This window comes from Taudactylus pleione, unplaced genomic scaffold, assembly GCF_031769625.1.
Source record: "Taudactylus pleione unplaced genomic scaffold, aTauple2 ptg000556l, whole genome shotgun sequence".
In the NCBI taxonomy this organism is placed as follows: Eukaryota; Metazoa; Chordata; class Amphibia; order Anura; family Myobatrachidae; genus Taudactylus; species Taudactylus pleione.
In genome coordinates, this window is record NW_028284958.1 from 18,542,496 (window position 1) to 18,559,662 (window position 17,167).

At 45.4% G+C, this 17,167-nt stretch overlaps 1 protein-coding gene across 1 annotated transcript in view; it reads left to right on the plus strand.

Moving 5' to 3' along the window:
* The first annotated feature begins 14,831 nt into the window (after positions 1–14,831).
* LRRK1 (leucine rich repeat kinase 1) overlaps positions 14,832–17,167 on the plus strand; it is a 141,196-nt gene continuing 138,860 nt past the window's right edge. Inside the window, exon 1 of the mRNA XM_088452716.1 lies at positions 14,832–15,015. The gene's annotated coding sequence lies outside the window, so the exon portion shown is untranslated. The remainder of the gene's footprint in view (positions 15,016–17,167) is intronic.

Consider the following 17,167-nt stretch of genomic DNA (forward strand, 5'->3'; position numbering starts at 1 on the left):
ACATTTTCTAAACTCTCACCCTATTACATTTGGCCCCAGATCGTATAATGTGTACCTAGCTTTAATGAGCAGCATAGAGAGAGACGCTCAAGGTGCAGTATAATATCCTAGTCCAGGTCTGGCCAACCTGTGCTTCTCCAGTTGTTATGGAACTACAAGTCCCAGCAGGGGCTGGCTGGCAACTTTTAGCATGGGGGGCAAATGCATGCAGGCGGCCCTGGCAGAGGAGTAGCGTGTAGCCAGGGTGCCCGAAAGAACGTGCGTGCTACGGCGCCCCCCCCCCTCATGTGTTCCAGGGAGGAGGCGGGTCCATATGGGATTAATGTAAGGTAAAAATAAAGATTAGGGGCAGCCCCCTGTCGTAGTGCCCATATGCAGTGCCACCCTGTGCCACAGGAGGACACCCTTATGCAGGCCTCGAGTAGTGCCCCCAGTAGTGATCCCCCCTATGCAGTGCCCCTTGTGCCCCCAGTAGTAAGCCCCTTATATAGTGCCCCAGTAGTGGTAACCCTTATGCAGTGCCCCTTAAATAGTGGCCCCAGTTGTAGTCTTCCCCCTATGCAGTACCCCCACTATTGCCCTTTATATAGAGCCCCCAGCAGTGGTCCCTCGATGCAGTGCCCCCAGTGGTAGTCCCCTCCCCCCTATGCAATGCCCCTAGTAGTAGTCCCGTCCCCTTGTAGTGCCCCTAGTAGTAGTCCCCCCCTTGTAGTGCCCCCAGTAGTAGTCCCCCCCTTGTAGTGCCCCCAGTAGTAGTATTCCCCCCTTGTAGTGCCCCCAGTAGTATTCCCCCCCTGTAGTGGTCCCAGTAGTCCCCCCCCTTGTAGTGCTCCCAGGAGTCCCCCCCTTGTAGTGCTCCCAGTAGTCCCAGTCCCCCCAGACATAATAAAAAAAATAAAAAAAAAACACTTACCTGACACCCACTCCTGCTCCTGGTCCCGCCGCCGAGATCAGCTCCTCCGTCCGCTGCTTTGCATTATGGGAGTGACGCGTCATGTGACGCGTCACTCCCATTACCCACTGCGGGAGCCGGAAGATGTCCGGCTCTGGCAGTGGGAGCAGCAGCCGATGAGTCTGTCTGACTCTCATCAGCTGCTAAAGCAAACACACAGCTGCCGGCTCCGGCGGCTGTGTGTTTGTGCTGTGTAGCGCTGACCGAACTCCGTCCGGTCAGCGCTACACACGCGGTGCAGTCTGTGTCACAGTGACACAGTCTGCACCGCGGCCCGCATGACGCTGCAGCCCGGGGGGCACATGGCACCCTGCCCCCCGGCCCAGCCCGCCACTGAGTCCCAGCATGCTATACCAGCTGATTAGGGGCAGTTTCACAACAGCTGGAGAGTCGCAGGTAAGCCAGGCCTGTCCTAGTCATCATTGCCTCTGCTGAATTTCATCTAAAATAACTAGGAAATCACTAACCCTGAAGTAAAAGTCTGTCCTTGAGCCGTCCTTGCACTAAAAAAGAACATACTTCTTTGTGAGACTAGGATTTCGGGGAACTTGTATACAGAAGAGTAGCGTGGAACTGTCGAAGCTGGATAATTGGCTGAGACAAAATCAGTTTAAAATTGAATCGTAGCGACGCCATCTTGCGACTGGCCGCAAGATGCCATCTTGGAAATGAGATCGCAAGATGCCATTTTGCGAATGGCCACCAAAGCGCCATTTTAGATAAACTCACATTTAAGTACATATGGCGATATTACTAATAGCATCATGTGATTGCATCTTTCACCGTTTCTCATATACACATTAATACGCACAATTGCGCTGTTAACTAGTCGCATATTAGCAAATGCATAAGATCCTATATGAAAACGCTGTTTAGTAGCTAAATGCGCACGCATCTGTCCCCAGTTAACTAGCTTCTTTATATCAAACCCCGTATACTCACACATTACATATTCACATACAAGGTTCCATAAGCTTTAAGGTATAAGATTTAAGTTTGTTCATTAAGTATAAATGCTATGAAATAAAGATTGTTTGGTAACTAAGGTTTTATACATGATAAGTAAGCCGTGTTTGGTTTTGTACTGATGCGTACTCTTTCCACAGTATTCCGGTATTATCTGTGGGGAGATCGCATCATGCATTCTCAACTTATGGACCGCAGAGACTTCAAGCAACAAAATGTATATGATATGAATAACTGTTAGGATGTTGCATGTGGTGGGAATCTAGGGACCCTCAGTTGTTGGAGGCTGGGTTGTGTATATTTGAATCAGCCTGTTAAATGCTCTGTAACAGATGTATCCCCCTTGGGAACCAATAGCATCAGCAACAAACTTCTATTGTGTTGTCTATTCCTGGGGGGTATAAATATGTGTGCTCAAACACTGGGTCTTAAAAATGTGCAAGCGACGCAAACTAGCGTCGCAAGCACATTGCCAGAGAATACATCCGCGACGCTAAATTGCAATACGGGCGAGCCGCAAAATGGCGCGCACGTGCAGCAAGGTAGTGTTGTGGAGAGTATTGCCAGCAGTTCACGCTCACCTCCCCTACCTTGTGTGGTTGGAGGTGCAAGTACAGTTACCAAAAATAATCATAAAAATGTAACAAGCAATTTGTACCCTCTCTTAAGCAACCATAAAGACAATGTTTATGATGTGGATGATGAGCCTATTGTAATGTCTGCCATTTCCCATGCTGTGCAAATGATAGATGCTGCATCACCACAATCACGAGTGGTGCAGCCATCTCCATCGGTAACAGCAAGGGAAGTGTTAACACCCTCTGCACCCATAGAGGAAGTTGTTCATACCATACGTAGCAGCAGCAGATTAAACCCCCAGCCAGGTAACCAGGTCAAAGGTAGCAGCGCTACCGGTCTGCATTCCATTCGGACAATAACTGTTCCAAGTGGAAATGCAGATGCGAACGGTGTAGTGCCCACGAGGGAAGTAGTAATGCATTGTCCTTGGACAAGAGCAGAACTAAATTCCATCATACGGTAAATGATTTCCCCGATCCCAAAAAGGAACTAGCCAAATGTCAAAGATTTTTGAGAAATTTGGGTAGTTCACATGAGCCCACTAATAAAGATTGGCGTGTGGTGTTAAGGGCCTGTCTACCACGCAATACCGACTTGACAAAATTTATCACGGATTGTGTATTGGATGGTGACGTTCCCTTAACAGACCAAGTAAACCAAGGTAACATTTCCCGCATTGTAACTCAATTGGGTATATATTTTCCAGTAGTAGTTAACTGGAACAAAATTTTCACCATTAAGCAAAAGGAGAGTGAATCTGCAGAAGATTATTGCGACCGGGCACTGCAGGCTATCACCCAGTACACTGGGATAGAAGATATTAAAGATAGCACTCACCACAGGGGAATGATAGTCACGGTACTCGTGGATGGTCTGAAAGAGAGTTTAAAAACCTGGGTTCAGACCTCACAGCCTGGCTGGCGGGGACTCACAATAGATACCCTCATAGAAACCGCCAGCGAACATGATAAAAACATCTCAAAGAAGAGAGAAGCCCAGAGCGAAAAACTAATGGCTGTCAGTATACAAGCTCTGGAGGGAATGACGGTAACATCACAGCCAACAGACACACTTGCACCTGCACACACACTTACATCTGAACAAGTATATGCCCTCACTAACCCTACGCAACAATCACAATCTATCCCACTAATCCAATACAACCACAGGTCCCATACTACTCACAAACTTCATATCCCCCACAATACCCTTACCCTCCCTATCCTTACCCATATCCACCACCTTTACCCTCTGCTCAAACCTCACAACAACACATGTCTTCACCCGATCCACGAACATGTTTTAACTGTAAACAAACAGGACACTTAAGTAGAAACTGTACAGTAAAAAGAGTAGGAAGCCCAAGTCAGGGAAGACCTGGATATCCCCATAAGGGATATGCACAGAGACCAGCAAATGTCCAGCAGGCATCAGCTCCAATTGTGGCCGTAAATGTTTTACTGGAGAATGGTAGCCAACGCTAGGGGTCAGGTCATACCTGTATTCTACAGATAGTCAGGTTAACGGGAAGTACTAGGGAAGAACCGGTCATGATGGTTGATGTAGCTGGTACTGAATATCCTTTTCTTGTAGACACAGGGGCGACCAGGTCAGTGATAAAATCTCCCGTTAATTTACAGTTGACCAACCAGACAGTACCAACAATGGGTGTAACAGGTAAAGTGGAACATTATCCTTTAACAAAGTCCACAGGAGGTTACTATTGGGCCGTTGCATACCAGGCATTCTTTCTTTCTGGCTGCTGCGGCTCCTACTAACCTGCTGGGTAGAGACTTGTTATGTAAGATATCCCATGTTATATACTGCACCCCTGATGGTGTATTTTTAGATATCCAAGAGAGAGTTGCACACGAGGTGCGGGATATATTGAACACTCCCCAAAGGATAATGTATCACTCTACAAGTTTAAATGAAAATCCATCCCAGGTAGATAAAATGTTGTCCCAAATTCCAGATTCCCTTTGGACTAAGGATGGACAGGACACTGGATTAATGGCAAACGTAAGCCCTGTAATGGTAAATTTAAAAGGCGGTAGGCAAGCTCCAAAAATTCCCCAGTACCCACTAAAACAGGAGGTAGAATTAGGGGTTTTTCCAATAATTGAGCGATTATTGCAACAGGGAATTTTAGTTTGTACAGCTAGTATAGCCAACAGTCCCATTTTTCCAGTGAAAAAGAGTGGTGGGAGGGGTTATAGGCTGGTGCAAGACCTTAGAGGTGTTAATAAGGTGGTAGAGAGCCAATTCCCTGTAGTGCCAAATCCAGCTGTCATTCTGTTGCAGATCCCACCAAATGCAACCCATTTCACTGTCATTGACCTCTGTTCTGCCTTCTTCTCTGTGCCTCTCCACCCTGACTGTCAGTATCTATTCGCATTTACATACAGACGTTTACAATACACATGGACACGGTTACCCCAAGGTTTCATAGACAGCCCCAGTATCTTCTCCCAGGCATTGCACAACTGTTTACAATCTTTTCAACCTGCCAATTCAATATGTGGACGATTTATTGCTATGTTCTGACTCGTTTATGTCATGTTTAAATGATACTAAACTTTTGTTACTTCATCTCTTGCATACAGGACACAAAGTGGCTAAGGACAAACTACAGCCGTGCCAATCCAGAGTAAAATATTTGGGACACTGCCTAACCCAGGGTTTACGACATCTAACAAATGATAGAATCCAGACCATACAAAACATGACACTGCCGCAGAATCAACAGCAAATTCGTACCTTCTTGGGAATGTGTGGATACTGTAGAATGTGGATCCCAGGTTTTTCTATTTTGGCCTTACCTTTACAGGAATTAGTCTCTTCCTCAAAGCCCGATCGTGTCATACACACAGAGGAATCAGAGCAGGCTTTCCTTAATCTTAAGGATAGTCTGACAAAAGCTCCTGCATTGGGAATTCCTGATTATGAAAAACCTTTTGATTTGTATTGTACGGAAGCCGATGGTTGTGCTGCAGGTGTCCTTACACAAAAACATGGTGAAGCCAGTAGGCCTGTAGCATACTACAGTGCCCAATTGGACACTGTGGCAAGATCACTCCCCACCTGTTTGAGAAGTGTAGCAGCTACCACTCTATTGGTGAGTAAAAGTGAGGACGTAGTATTGGGTCATGATATGATTGTCTACACTCCCCATGCTGTATCTGCTCTGTTGAACTCAGCTCAAACCAGACACGTCTCTTCGGTTAGGTTTACCAAATGGGAACTAGCACTAATCGCACCCGCAAACATTACTGTTAAACGTTGCAGCACGCTGAATCCAGCAACGTATTTACCATATGTACAACATGATGTACAAAGGGTGAAAGGAGAGGAGTTGCTGGCGGGAGGTGAGTTCAGCAGACATAATGATACGCACGATTGTATGACATATCTGAATCAGACCTTTACTGCTAGACCTGACATACATGACACACCTTTAGAGAATGTGGATGTGACTTTTTATACGGATGGGAGTTGTCATAGACAAACAGACACGGATGAATTATGTACAGGTTATGCTGTTGTAAATGACACAGACATCATAGAAGCTAAGCCTCTTGGTCCTCCTCACTCAGCCCAGGTGGCAGAGTTAGTAGCACTAACTAGAGCGTGTGAACTGGCAGCAGGCAAATCTGCTAACATTTACACTGACTCGAGATATGCGTTCGGGGTGGTGCACGATTTTGGGGCTCTATGGCGTCTGAGAAATTTTATGACAGCAGCAGGCACATCAGTTGCACATTCCCGACACATAAAACATCTTTTAGAAGCAATTCAACTGCCCAAAGCGGTGGCAGTAATTAAATGTAAAGCCCATACATGTGAGGATGATCCGGTGTAACTGGGCAACAACAGAGCCGATGAAGCTGCAAAATGGGCAGCAGGGTTAAAAATGTTTTCTCCAACTGTAAAAATTATGTCTTTCCAAACAATTGATATGCTGAAATTAATTGAGATGCAAAATTTGTGTTCAATTCAGGAAAAATCCATTTGGAAGTCCAAGTGATGTGGGCAAGAGTCCTCCAGGCTCTGGAGGGACGGACAAGATAAGCCAGTAGCCCCCAAGGCATATTACCCCAGCCTGGCTGAGGCAGCACACGGTCTGACTCATCTGGGCAAACAAGGTATGTGCAAGTTGGTGAGAGCATACTGGTGCGCACCAGGTTTTTCTTCACAAGCAGAAAAGATAGCAATGTCCTGTCTGACCTGCTTGAGGAAGAACATAGGGAAAGCGATCCCTACCGAACCGTACCACATTCCACCGACTGATGGACCTTTCCAGGTGATACAAATTGATTTCATCCAATTACCACCCTGCAGGAACCTTAAGTATGTATTAGTGTGCACAGATGTATTTCTAATTGGGTTGAGGCCTACCCAGCGGCCACTAATACTGCTGCGTTTACTGCCAAGAAAATAGTTCAGGAATTTGTATGCAGGTACGGTATCCCTAAAATCATTGAGAGTGACAGGGGTACTCATTTCACAGGTGATGTTTTTCAAAATATGTGTAAGCTGATGGGTATTAATAGCCGACTTCATACCCCCTACCGACCGCAAGCCAGTGCCAAGGTAGAGAGGATGAACAGGACTATTAAAAATAAGTTAAGTAAAATCATGGCAGAGACTGGACTAGCCTGGCCACAAGCGTTGCCTTTGGTCCTACAGAGCATAAGGACCACTCCTAGACCCCCTCTAAATCTGTCCCCATTTGAAATACTGTTCGGTAGACAACCTCATTTGATTATAAGTCCACAGGAAGGAACGAGGTAACTGTAAAGTATCTTATATCAATGAGTAGGCAGTTAAAGCAACAGCAGCAAAAACTGAAATTGTTGTCTAATGATATGCCTGAAACTAACTGTCATGATGTTGAACCAGGAGAATATGTTATGATCAGAAATTTCTTGCGTTCAGGTTGTTTGACTGATCGGTGGGAAGGTCCATACCAGGTGCTGCTGACAAGTACTACATCTTTGAAGGTGGCCAAGAGAGATACCTGGGTCCATTCCACACACTGAAAAAAGGTCAATCAACCGGAGGAGAAACAAGTCGGAGACAAGGCTGATAGTGTGGACCTGTCGCTCGTGAGCTTGTTCCGGGAGGATTGAAAAGGTTGTAGTGAGATACCTGAACTAAAAGAAACTTGCAGGTTTTGTTGTGACAATGGACGGGCCTGCTGTGTTCATTTTCATATTCTCTTTTAGAGTGTTCAACCATCTTGGTCGGGTCGAGAATATCCAGTTTCTGTGATGGGAGACCAATCGAGGAAATGGGAGCTGATGGCAGTGCTGATGGAGTGGAGTCGAGGAGTGGAATGCCAATCAGGGGAGTGTCTGACCAATCTTAATACTGTTATTGGTAAGAGAGCTGTCATTCCGGATACTCGGGGACGGTGTGGAGGTTTATCGTCTGAAGATTCCTGCATTTGAGAGCTATGTGGGTCCCTAGTTGATGAGAACTGCTTCCAACGGTGCCAACCTAAATATAACCCGTACTGGGGTGGGTATCCTTTAGAGGATTATCATAGCATGGTAGGCAAAGTGTTAAACCAAACTGATTGCTGGGTGTGTTCACACGTGCCACAGGGACAGCATAACATAGGGTTGGTGCCATTTCCGCTGAATATCATGGAAATTTTAGAATTACAGAAAGGGAAAACATTGGATGGAAAGTTCCTCTCATCCAAACCACCTCATTTCAAACTCTATCAATTCCAAGTAGATAGATCACTTTTGTGTTTAAACATAACCAACCCCAATAAACCCAGGAGTTGGGAAGCGACAGGGAATAATCAGACGATGACCTTCTCACAGAGAGCTGATAATGAGCCCATAAACCATGATCTGTTACGCTCAATTAAATCTGGTGGGAAACATCTTAGGTATCGGTATATATTGAGTTCCACCAAAGAAATTATTGGCACGGTGCCAGATGGGTATTGTGCTAAAATAATACAGCCAGAGACTTGCATGAACCAGATGGAAGACCCAGAAATAGGATTGTTTGCAAGAGAAATGTGCTTACCATACCATCGCTTATGTTCTCCCTGATAATGTACATTTTATATGTGGAAGAAAAGCGTATAAGTGTCTCTCCCCGAGTTCCAAAGGTTTGTGTTACCTGGGAAGAGTAGTCCCAGAAGTTATGACCCTCACACATGTTGAAATGCTTGGTATACATAAGAACACACCATCACCATATCTTCACACGCAATATGAACACAGAGGCAAAAGAAATATGATACCTGGTGACGTGCATAAAGCCACTCAGTTAATCAGTGAGACAACTGGCTTTCAAGTTTTAGTCGCATTGGATCCCACCAGGATTGCTCGGGGTACATTAAATTTTAGATATATTCAGACACTTGCTAAATTGATAGATAATATCACCAAGATGTACGGTGACACATTCAGGTATACAGGGAGAGAATTGCAAGCGTACAAGAAAGAACTGGTGCAACACAGGCTATTGTTGAATTATTTAATTCTGTAGCTAAAATGGGAGTTTCGTAAGAACCATAATGTTTCAGTGGCTGAAGTAGGGGAAAAGATAGAGGGATGGGTTTCATGGCTGAACCCAGTAAAATGGTTCTCAGGTCTAGGGGAATGGGTCCAGGAAGTGATCGCTAGCATAAGCAAATTCTTGATCCTTATACTAATTGTCATCATAATAATTGGCATATGCGTCCGGTGTGTTCCTATTGAAGTGTGGAAAATGTAAAAATAGAGTAAAACGCAAGAACGAAACTATGATGATGGTCAGTAATGACAATATGAATACCGAGGTAAATATAGAACTGCATTACAACTCTGAACTAGGAAATACCATCATTTGATGTATTATATTTAGACGTGCATAGAATGTATTATTGAAATGTTATATTTAGAACACCTCAGATAACGTAAAGTCTCAATTCCCCTTCAAGACTGCTTTTATAAGACTGGTGCATTCCCATACTTTTCACATGATCTTTCAAGATCTGCGGTGTGCGTATAATAGTAGTTTTATGTCCCCACCCAGAGACACATTATTGATGGATTAAGAACCACCTTGTGCCATCCCACAATAACACTAAATAATATGTAAATGTAAGCCTAAATTAAATTCAAAGAGTAGATTGTGATAGCATGTTGTTTGCTATCAAAGGGTGGACTGTCGAAGCTGGATAATTGGCTGAGACAAGATCAGTTTAAAATTGAATCGTAGCGATGCCATCTTGCGACTGGCCGCAAGACGCCATCTTGGAAATGAGATTGCAAGACGCCATTTTGCGAATGGCCGCCCAAGCGCCATTTTAGATAAACTCACATTTAAGTACATATGGCGATATTACTAATAGCATCATGTGATTGCATCTTTCACCGTTTCTCATATACACATTAATACGCACAATTGCGCTGTTAACTAGTCGCATATTAGCAAATGCATAAGATCCTATATGAAAACGCTGTTTAGTAGCTAAATGCGCACGCATCTGTCCCCAGTTAACTAGCGTCTTTATATCAAACCCCGTATACTCACACATTACATATTCACATACAAGGTTCCATAAGCTTTAAGGTATAAGATTTAAGTTTGTTCATTAAGTATAAATGCTATGAAATAAAGATTGTTTGGTAACTAAGGTTTTATACATGATAAGTAAGCCGTGTTTGGTTTTGTACTGATGCGTAGTCTTTCCACAGTATTCCGGTATTATCGTGGGGAGATCGCATCATGCATTCTCAACTTATGGACCGCAGAGACTTCAAGCAACAAAATGTATATGATATGAATAACTGTTAGGATGTTGCATGTGGCGGGAATCTAGGGACCCTCAGTTGTTGGAGGCTGGGTCGTGTCTATTTGAATCAGCCTGTTAAATGCTCTGTAACAGATGTATCCCCCGTGGGAACCAATAGCATCAGCAACAAACTTCTTGTGTTGTCTATTCCTGGGGGTTATAAATAAGTGTGCTCAAAAACTGGGTCTTTAGTCTTCGTGCTGAATGCTAATAGACGAGGGGTTTCTTGCTGATGCCTAACATCTGGTCCGGAAGCGCTGCGTATGTATACTGTACTTGGGTCTGTATAATTCCTTTGCGCCGAATTGTGTCTGGATCAGTAGCGTGTAACTGACTGTACTTTTACCTGAATAATACTTGTGCTTTGGAACCACAGATTCCAGGTCTTAAGTCTTAATTTACTGTATGACTGCGTACGCAAATTAGCGTCATCCTTAGGAGGTATAGGCAGGATATTAGAAGGTATAGGCAGGATATTAGAAGGTATAGGAAGGAGTGTATAGAGGTTCTGATCCAGTATCGTTAGAACCATAGCACCCGGAGAAACTGCATGTCTTAGCGCCCTCCCCTCCCTGTACTGTGCCAGTGGGGTTGGGTATACTTACAATTCCCCCTTCTCCCCCTAACCCTGTTTCTACATCCTAACACTAACCCTCCCCCCACCCCATCCTAACCCTATCCCTCCCTGTTAATGCCTAAACCTAACCCTCCCCCTTTGGTGCCTAAACCTAACCCTCCCCCCTTACTACCTAAACCCCCCCCAGTGGTGCCTAACTCTAAACGACCCCTCCATTAGCCTAACCCTAACCTCCCCCTTCCCCCGTGATGCCTAAACCTAACCCTCCTCCTCACCCCCCCTGAGGCTAAGTACTAACCAGCCCTGCTATACCTACGTTTGACATCCTGGCTGTCGGGATTCCGGCATCTGGATGTCACCTACTTTCAGTACTCCAGCGCCGGTCTCCTAGCCGGGTAGTGCCAATCCGGCGCTGGGATTTCTTCAGCTGGGATGCCGCATGTCGATATAATAACTATATCCCATTCCTCACACCTCAAACATACACATGCACTAAAAAATTAAAATCTTCCCACCAGCGCTGTCTATTAGGGTTTAATAAACATGTAATCAAATCCCTTGTGTTATTTGGATAAAAAAAGAGAGTCCACATCCACCATTTTGTAATTACTTCTCGGTATATATCTCTCCAATCGCCACCAGGAAATATTCTTTCCTTCCCAATTGTCTCAGGTTAATTGATTCACAACAGTGCCATGTATGTACCCAAAACAAAGGAGAAATGGATAGAAGAATGAAACGATTTGGTGGCTTGCTGGGTACCGGCAGTGGATGTTGTGGACGGTCCGGTGACGGTGAGGGTTGCAGTGAAGACCAGTATATTACCCGGGGCTGACATTGGTGGATACCACTAAACTGCGCTCTAAGAACTGTCTGTTGCCAGTTCTTCACCTGCAGCCTGTAAAATTCTTACTTTTCAGCCACCGAGAGGATTTTCACCCAGGCAGATAGTCTCACATTTTGGATTTTATCAATTTTATGTTATTTCATGATTTAAAATATATTAAAGGTATTACGCTATATCCATTTCTCCTTTGTTTTGGGTACATTCATGGCGCTATTGTGAATCACTTGACCTGAGACAATTGGGAAGGATAGAACATTTCCTAGTGGTGATTGGAGAGAGATATATACCGAGAAGTAATTACAGAAGGGGGAAGAGGACACTCTTTTTTTTTTCCAAAATAACACGTGGGATGTGATTGCATGTTTACTAAACCTAATAGACAGCGCTGGTGGGAACTTTTATGTTTTTTATTGTATGCCTGTCAGTAGCCATGTCACCTTACGGCTGGTGCATATACACCCTGATGATAAGGTTTGCCAGCACAATTTAGCTGCTTCAGATTGGCTGATTGTGAGATAACTTCTGATTTATTTCTTTGTTTTAATTGGTCTATGAAAAAGATTATGGGGCCTATGTATCAAGCTAGTTTTTTTTACATAAAATGATACAGAAACTTAGGGCCTGATTCAGAGCCGGTCGCTATTTGCGCTTGCTCGTCCAGAAAATAGGGGTGGCTATTCAAATGAACCGTTCGCTGTTTGCGGTCTGTTCACGCCTCTAGGTCTGAACGAGCGAACAAAACTTGCGGTCGTTTTTTGGGAAACTACGCCCCCTGGCTGCTCGCATCCTACGTCATGTCCGCTATTTATTAGATCAATCGAGTACATCGACCAGGGTATGAACTGCTCGCTATTCTTGTGGTTGGTTTTTGCTACCACAATTTTGCGAGCAGTTCTGGCTAAAAAAAAACCCAGTGACGTGGTCAATGACGCTGCTGTTTTAATTATGCACACCCATAAAACGCCCGTTTTGACCTTTAAGCACGCCTGCGATCGGATCTCCACTCCCCGTTTTCAAGCACCTTCCCCTGTTACCACCCACATACGCCTCATCCTGTCACTCAAATTATCAGGCATTCGCTATTTTGCGAGCACATGAAATTCGGCCGCACTGACTGGTTCGCGCATGCGTATAACGATCCGTACGCATGCGCAGATGAGCGAATATCGGTCAGAACGAACGAGCGGCCGCTTCCGAGTGGCTCTGAATCAGGCCCTTAATTTTATGTATTGTTCCTATGTTCTAATAGCACAATGCAGCAGATTTCATAGAAATCTCTGGCAAAGTGCTACTTAGCACTGCAGATTGCAGTCCCCATTATTATCAATTACTACGATCTAACCCCTATGTACTAACTAAGGGCCCGATTTAGACCCGCCCACTAGGATGCGTTCGCACGCAGCCAGTCGATGTTTGCAATGTATGCATTGCAGTGCACGTGTGCGAACCAATCCATGCGACTGCGAATTGATCGCCCCTTAAGCACAGTAGCCTCGCTAGGTTGAGTGACAGAATGAGCCATTTGTGGGTGGTGACAGGGGTTGGTCATTTGAAACAGGGGAGTGGTGGTGCAAGCGCAGGCGTGTCTGAGCGCCATTTCAGAGGCGTGCATAATTAAGGTGGAGAGTCATAGTACACGTCACATGGTTGAATTACACACTGAAGCACTCGCAGTGCTTACGGTAGGGTATGGTCAACCACAAGTGCTGCGTTCGCTTCTGATGGTACTCGATGTTAGCAATGGTTGCATACACTTCCTGGAGATGATGTGTATAAGTGGGCGTCTTAAGACAGGCTGGTGGGCGTCTTAATACACACCGCGATCGCACGCCAAGACATAGTGGGTGTGCTATTGCCTTGCGATCGCCGGATTTGCGTACTTTGGCAGCTGACAGCTGCGTACGAACGCATCTGGCAACCGGGTCTGAATCGAGCCCTAAATTCCGAAGTGCTTCAGAAGGTGTAAACTACTGTACTCCTATGGGAGCTCCAGGCGCAGGAGAGAGTTTCGATCTCTCCCCCGCAGCCCCCGGAAGCCGGGGATTTAACTCGCGAGGACAGAGGTTACTGCAACCGCTGTCCCTGTGAGTTCCTCATAGTGCTTAGCCGGGATATTTTCATTAAAAATTACAATATCCCCACAAGTTAAGTACATAATAATTGCGGCAGTACCGCGATTATTAGTACATAGACCCCTATACCTGGTGTATTGCAGCTATAAACATTTATACCAAACCTAATCGCAAATGTGTTTTTGCTATCAAACCAAATTTTAACAAACCTTTCTTGTACTTACGTCTGACCTGATTGGGTGTAAGAATGCCTGGTTTAAACCTATGCTTCTGTTGTCCAGCTGGATGTATCTTACCTGTTCAGGTTACAGGCAGGATGCATCCAATCACTGACAGAGCACTTTTCTGCCATCGCATAAACAGACGCTGTAAAAATGTTGAAAATTCCCTTTTGGTTGTGTGTGTGTATATATATATATATATATATATATATATATATACATATAAATATATATAATTTTCAATGGTTATAGAATAAAACGTTCCCCTGCTTTATTAATAACTGTTATGTAGATGTCTTTATGGATGGTGCATGCAAACCGCTTTACGAATTGTCCTGTGAAAAATTAGTCAAACCAGTTGCAGTTTCTCCATTAGGAACTTTATTGCAACAGCAAAACAAACCTTTGCAGCCCATTACACAGCATATATACAATAGCACTATATATTACACAGCACAGAATAGTTTACATAGTAGTATATATTCACAGCTGCTTTATAACATAGCACTATATATTACACAGCACATAGAATATAGCACTGTATATTACACAGTATTTATAGCAGCACTATATATGAGAGCATATATAACATAGCATTGCTCACTATTTTGATGACAGTCTATCTATTCCTTGTAAAGTCCCACTTCTATAGACTGTGTTGCCTGTATGTATGCAATCACTGACTTCTTCATCTTCAGTCCTCTGAGAAATATATAATATACATTACTCTTGTTGCCCCCATAAGCCACAGGGTCTGTTGTTCTCACCCCTTTTTCTGCTATCACCGCCCCGGCAAGGAAGTCGTGCAAATCGCCCCTCCTCCTCCAGGATTGAGGAAGTAAAGACAGACAGACAGACACTGACAGACGATGGGTTAGAACGTTGCATACAGTCAGTGAGAGCTGAGAGTGACAGGGAGCCCGGAGACCTGCCAGGGCAGAGCCACCACAGTACAGTCACTGCTGTCTGCTGCTAAGGTTACCCCACGCGTGTAGTAAGTACCAGACTGTGGATGATTATGACAGGTCTGCTTGCAAACTTATACAGTGCATAGTTGATGGGGACATATAGATATATCTGTATATTGACATGTGGTGGGTGGCTGGTATACAGAGTGATTCTTAAGGTGCTTTATTGTTTCATTAAGTGTTTCATCAAGGTGATTTACTAAAAGAATTGGAGCAGTGTGGTGGAAATAAAGTTTACAATAACTTTCCCGTACATAACTTTACACTGTGTGTGTGTTCAATCTACATTAGTGCCATGACATATATATATATATATATATATATATATATATCTCTTTAAACCTGGGGCTGCTGCTCCCAAGTCAGATCATATAAATGTGTGCCTGCAGGTACTGACTTCCCTGTTACATGATACATCCTTCTACAATTATTATTTATTATTATTACCAGTTATTTATATAGCGCACACATATTACGCAGCGCTTTACGGAGAATATTTGGCCATTCACATCAGTCCCTGCCCCAGTGGAGCTTACAATCTATGGCCCTGATTCAGAGCCGGACGCTCTGACCAGAGCGCTCGCTCTGAATCAGGGCCCTCCTCCATTAAAATGGAGTGTCCTCCTGGACGCTCGTATAGCTGTGGGTCACCACCCACAGCATATACGAGCGTCCTACAAGATGGTCGCGATGGTCTTGACCATCGCGACCATCGGACTTGCGAAGGAAACCCTGCGGTCGGGTTTCCCAGCCACAAGCCCTGGAGTGATTTTGGCTCTATCAGAGCCAAAATCACTCCCACTGACATCGCTAGTGATGTCAGTGGGGCCGGCTTCAGACGGTAGGCGTTCCCATGGGAACGCCTCCGTCTGGCAGGCACGCCCCCGGCACGCCCACCAAAGGGGGCGTGCTGTCAATCAACATCGACAGCACGCCCCCTTTGGTGCGAGACCCCGAGCGATGGAAAGCTCGCCGCGTCTCGCGCATGCGCACGACGGAGCTCCCTCCGTCGTGCGCATGCGCAGTGGGGAACATCGACCCACTTGCGAGCGTACTGCCGCTCGCGAGTGGGTCTGAATGACCCCCTATGTTCCCTATCACATGTTCACACACATACACACTGGGGTTAATTTATGTTTGGACCCTATTAACCTACCAGTATATTTTTGGAGTGTGGGAGGAAACCGGAGTACCTGGAGAAAGTCCACGCAAGCACAGTTATGGCCGTGGTGTGAATCGAACCCACGACCTCAGTGTTGTGAGACTGTAACACTACTACTGGACTGACTACTGACTTTGGGCCTGATTCAGACCCACTCGCGAGCGGCTGTCCGCTCGCAAGTGGGTCGATGGTCTGCACTGAGCATGCGCACGACGGAGGGAGCTCCGTCGTGCGCATGCGCCAGACACGACGAGCGAAGGACTTTCCTTCGCTCGTTGTGTCCGATCAAAGGGGGCGTGCTGTCAATGTTGATTGACAGCACGCCCCCTTTGGTGGGCGTGCCGGGGGCGTGCCTCCCTGACGGGGGCGTTCCCACGGGAACGCCTCCCGTCAGAAGCCGGCCCACTGACATCACTAGTGATGTCAGTGGGAGTGATTTTGGCTCTGATAGAGCCAAAATCACTCCGGAGCTTGCGGTTGAAAACCTCAACCGCAGGCTCCGGCTCGCAATTTCGATGGTCGCGATGGTCACGACCATCGCGGCCATCAAAATGCACGCTTGTATAGCCTGTGGGTGGTGACCCACAGCTATACGAGCGTCCAGGAGGACGCTCCATGAAAATGGAGCCCGGCCCTCATGCAGAGCGTGCGCTCTGCTCAGAGCGTACGGCTCTGAATGAGGGCCTTTATCTTTTGTTTCTTAATGAAGCATTTTAGATATGATAGGTACAGTATAATGATATAATAGAGTATGCTCCACATTTATATATAAAAGTTAGGAGAACAATGAAAAAAAACAAAAAAAAATTATACAGTACGTTGATTTTCCATTTCATGTCCATCAGGGGCGGGGAACCTTTGTTCTGCCGAGGGGCCATTTTGATATACATGACATTAATTGCGGGCCTGGTGCAGGCCATGCCTCCTCCGTATGACATCACATGGGGCGGAGCCACAATCGCCGGTGATTACAGCAATGCCCGTAGCATCCTGAGGTGCCATTCTTGGCACCCCAC